The following is a 5,424-nucleotide window of genomic DNA, read 5'->3' on the forward strand; positions in this document are numbered from 1 at the left end:
AAAAATAAGGCTGTAAAGGTTTCAGCTGTTTCTTAGAATGAAGTTAGGAGGAAATACGTTCTTTTAAATTTCTGTAAAACCCTTAGACTTTTAACTGAAAACTCAGCTCTCTGGAACAAATATAGGTACTGCCCTGGTGTCAGAAAGAGTTTTTCTGTTCCTTTCAGATTTACCCCAAATCTCATTATGAGTGCTCAAAGCTCTGACGACTATGCATGCAAGTACAGCGTGTCCAAGACACCTGATATATTCCACATGTGTAGAATATGGCTCTGCATCACCCATACGAGAGAGTCTGATCTCAGTGACTACATATGATGTACATAAGTTGATTATATTCAATGTCAGGCTTTTTGAACACTGCCTTTGGGACCTATTTGAAACTGGGACTTGTTTCTCACCCCAGGGCTTGAGAAGGCTCAACCTTTCCTGTTATCCTCCCCAAGCAAAATTATGGATAGCTAAAGAATCACAGTTGCCCATGCACAGGAGAAACTTTGCTAAATTCCCCAAAGTTCCTGCCTCTTCAATTAATACAGGAGCGGGCTAATTGAAGTTGCTTGCTCCGGAATGTGGTGGCATTTGCATACTGGGCACCTGCACCTCCAGTGGGGAGAATGTCCTTTCTGTCTCTTCAGCATTGCTGCTGCTGAGATATAGAGAAGACAGATACCTCACCAAATGTGAGAGGACAAGGAACAGGGTTACTGCAGGCAAGGGGATACGTACAAATGGGGGCAAAAATGATGTCTGGGATATAGGAGATGATAAAGTCAGATGGTACAGACAGGAGTTTCAGCCTCAGCAAAAGAAGTGTCAGTGAGACCAGCCTTGGGCCTCAGGCTTCTTTCAATAAATATTGCTGTTGCTGTACATTCTTAGGTTAGTACTATCAGCCCTTGCTTTACATCTTAGATACATCCTGTGATGTTTTGTAGTATTGGGACTCTGCCTAATTGAATAAAAAGTGAGTAACTTCCCATAGCACAACTCAAAACCGATATTTTTTTCATCTAGTTTGATCAGGGTAGCTGGCTTTCAATGTATTGGGGAGGTACGTGTCTGTTCAGTGGCCACCGGCATTAACCTAGCAATTAAGAGTAGTATTTAGAGTAGTTAAGTACCAGGAAGGGAGAGTTAGTAATTATAAAACAGAAGAGCTAAGTAACACAGTGTTCTGTACTCTGTTTCACATAGGAAAGAAAACTGTACACTCTGTCTATTCCAGATATAAACTACCTGTGTAAATTTGAGCACTGTTTTTAATTAGCCTCCCATGTATATAATTGGCACTGTATAATTAGTATTTTATTAAATGAATATAGTCTAGTTCTTCAGAAAATTTATTAATTCAGACTCCTAGGTGTCAGGTATGGGATTTACATTCAATACTGATACACCTAGAATAAACTTAAAAAGTCAGAGTAGCCTACGTTACATTAATTTTTTTATGTACTTATACTACTACAGACACATCTTGGCTACAGCAAAGATAGGGTTGTGTTACAAAAAGAAAAAACAGCTTAAAAATTAACATGTTTGGGATTTTCTCTGAAGGTAGTGTGATTTTGTTATAAGTGTTTACAATTTAGTTTTTAGGCACTTTGAATTTTCTATATGCTTTTCATTTAGCTTTGTTATAATTTTTAACTGGAAGTCTTCAAAATTATGTTCTGCTTGAAATTTGGCTACAGTAGTCCAATTTCACATACCTGGGGTAACACGGTTCAAAAACTCCTCTGTCAATACATACAAAATTCAGTTGAGGCTTATTGTGAAAAGACCTATGACATATATGTTGGAAGGGTGCAAAAAAAAGGGCTTGAAGTAATTTTTCAGCTTTTGTTTTTCATAACAACATCGTGACTGAGTTTTATATACCAAGAGATAAACTTCATGTGCTGTGAGCATAACTGTTATGTGCTCTGTTTATAAACTCGATGACGTGTGCACTCATAAGCATGATAGTCTGTGTATTTATAAACTTGATGGGCCCTGCACATAAAAATATTAGCTATCTGGAGTTATGTTAATTTTATTCTCCAGAAGGGAAAGAATTTATGGGCAATGCTCTTAACAGAGAACAGAGGTTTTGTGCAACCAGTGGCATAGTGAGTTTCATGCACAGCTGCTGCTGAATGAAATCTTTCACATCTCTACAGAGTTGCCACCTTTACCCAGTCTATTCTACAATTTAAAGAGTCACAGATTTCTTGTGAATGACAGATTTCTTGTGAAACAGTTTAAAATACTTCTTAGGAAATACCACCAATGCAAATGCACAAAACCCAGCAACAAATGAAACAGCGGTAGAAGTCCCTTTTCTCCTCCACTCACAACCAGGTTTCACAGCACTTACGCAAACAACACATCTCATCTTCAACTATGCTACCAATGCTTGCCAAAATTCCATCATCCCCAGTATAAAACACTTTTTCCCATACTTCATATAACTGCATCCACCTCACACAATTAGAACTGCTGCAGATAAAGGTGAGCTGAGGGAGGTCTATACTATTTACATACACATAACAGGAGTAATGTGATTTCCAGTACTGGTGGATAAAGTCAAACATAGTTCAACATGCTTAGCATCTTGAAAGCCAAACCACCACCGTTTAAGAGCCAAAATGCAGATTTAGACATTTATATTTAAACTAGATCTAAGACTTCATTCAGAAATGCACTCCAAACATATTGACACTGATAACACTTGACCACAAGTTTAGGCAATCTGTAGTTACAACTGTGGTGGCGTGTAAACATACCCTAAACAAATCAGTGTGACTGCAGGAGTTTCAGACAGCTGTAGCCCACTAGTGTACTAGCTGTGCGTCTTGTGTTGCCATAGATCTACTCAATGTACAAAGCCTGGAACTGACCTTAATAAAACAACACGTGACAACGCACACTCCTGCAGAGGGAAAACCACTAATAGAGAACAGGCCAGCTATCTATTCTGTAATGCTTATAGGCCAGTTCTTGCCCAGCAAGTGTTGCCAAAACACAAGCATCTGGCCCAGCTCAGGATTTCCTGAACTGATTTGGAGATGGTTCAAGCCATTTTTCGCTAAAGTCTTTTCACAAATATATCTGTGCTGAATAAATGAACAATCAGACCTCCTCACTGCAGCTGAGGAAGAAAAAGGATGCATTACCCCAGATTCTTTTGAGGGGGCTGGAACCCTTGCAAGCTTTTGTCATTTCCTGAGACCTGAAAGCCATCATTTCTCCAACCCTATTTTTTTCCTCACGCTGGCAGTTCAGCTGGCAGTTAGTTCCATATTAGAGTCCTGGCATAAAGGATTGTGGGGTGGAAGTCACTAACACAAACACTAGGAGACAGATAGCCGTGTAGCCTCTATAAAAAGAATGGGGATGGAGAACTGTAAGGTCCAGCAGAGTCAAACCAGCCTAACTCATTGCAAACCATCTGGTGACCTTCTGGACTCATCGTCCTCCCCCCCCCGCTATTATAACTGGAAAGGGAACTGGGACCTGACTTAACCACAGGAAGAGTGGGGCTGGCTGACATGCTAGCACCAAATTGTTTGTATGACATTATTCTTCCCACGCTGTTTTCGGATTTGTGTCCACACGTGTGCTTCCCCCAGAGGTGCTCATGGCATTCTGCCCTCCCCAGGCTGTTGCAGACAGGAACAGGGGAACTTACAGTGGTAACACTTAAGGGATATCCTCACACCAGCAGAAAAACCCTGCCCGGCAGCCGACTGCTATTTTAGTAGCTCCGTTCTGGCAGGACTACCCCTGTGGGACTTGACACCGCAGGCCTGGTTGGCCGCACCGCCGGCATGCAGCAGTGATCATGATGAGGTGGGCAGGGCATTCTCAGCATAAGGTCAGCACCAACCTTGCCTGCCTTGCCAGTTCCCTGGAATAGCTCGCCGTGGTGAAACTGCAGGCCCCTAAAAAGTGTGCCCTACAAAAAACCAAGGGAGTGCTGGCCCACATAGCAATTAGCCTACATTAGCGATGCCACAGAATACGCTGGAGGGCCACAAGGGTGTGGATAGCCAGGGAACTGAGTCTGAAATATACATTATAGGAAGGTAACGTACACACAGCTGATTTGTTTTACATGCATATTGGAAAGAAACAAACTCTTTATTCTGGTTTCATAAGGCTGAGTGGACTGCCGCTTGATTAGACCCTCAGTCCATCTCTTGTAATAACTTTTTAACTCTAGTGATGATCAGCCACCTCACGATTTGACAGACCCGTCTTGGACAGAGATCTTGAATCAAAGAGATTCAACCAAGTTTTGTGAAAATTAGTGGCTGGGTCGAGGATTGATCCTGGTTAATTAGTTAAGCAGTTCTCACTTTTGGAAAAGCTGAAGTGTAAGCTGAACTGTTAATGCTTCTGTTTGGTCGGCTAACTGGCCAAGCTGCACATGGGTAACCCCAAATAAGTGACAGTTCACAGTCCCCTTTGCTCAATAGATAGTGCAGGGTCAGGTGCTGGAGCTCTAGGATAGTTCAGCATCTGAGGTACAAAGGGAATCTGAACACCTGAAATAAAATATTGGACCGGGAGGGGACAGAGGATCTGGGAGGAGAAAGGGATAGACAGCCAAGCATTGCTGCTTCTGCTGCTCAAAGAACAATTTCTTAGTATGGTGAACTGCTGTAAATGGCAAGTTTTAGGGAAATGTAATTTAAAACTTCTCACTTTATTTTTGTTAGCTAGCAGGAGTTTTTATGGTCATGTAGGCACCTGGCAGAACATACTTTGAAGAACTTTCTTGAACAGATTTGTGAAGTCAGGATACAGCAAAGATCATGTGTTGGAACTTCATAGACAATATCCCTTCAGAGGGAGCGCAAGAAGCTTCGTCCTGACTTCAAGAACAAAATTTTCATTTTAGCCAGCAAAGACATACATTCTGCTGCACAACTACAGATTAAGGACATTGCATTCTGTATCACTAGAAAAGCTTCAAAAGAAGCTGCCAATGAAGGACCTAATTTTAACAGGACTGAGGACAGTTCTTGACAGTGATCTGTCAAGATCAGCAAGTGATCTTGTGATCAAGTCATCTTGTGATTCAAGTGATCTGTCTCGACAGATCTTGACAGCTCTTCCAGGAGTTCCTACAGAGAAGCAAAAGCTTTATATTGAACAGGTGTAGGTAGATTCTGGTGAGGCCTCACCTTGAGTACTGTGTTCAGTTCTGGGCCCCTCACTACAGGAAGGACATTGAGCTGCTGGAGCATGTCCAGAGGAGAGCCACCAAGCTGGTGAGGGGTCTAGAGAACAAGTCATATGAGAAGAGGCTGAGGGAACTGGGCATGTTTAGTTTGGAGAAGAGGAGGCTGAGGGGGGACCTCATTGCCCTCTACAACTACCTGAAAGGAGGTTGTAGAGAGGTGGGTGTTGGCCTCTTCTCCCAAGGGAATAATG

Source organism: Numenius arquata, chromosome 1 (assembly GCF_964106895.1).
Source record: "Numenius arquata chromosome 1, bNumArq3.hap1.1, whole genome shotgun sequence".
Taxonomy (NCBI): domain Eukaryota; kingdom Metazoa; phylum Chordata; class Aves; order Charadriiformes; family Scolopacidae; genus Numenius; species Numenius arquata.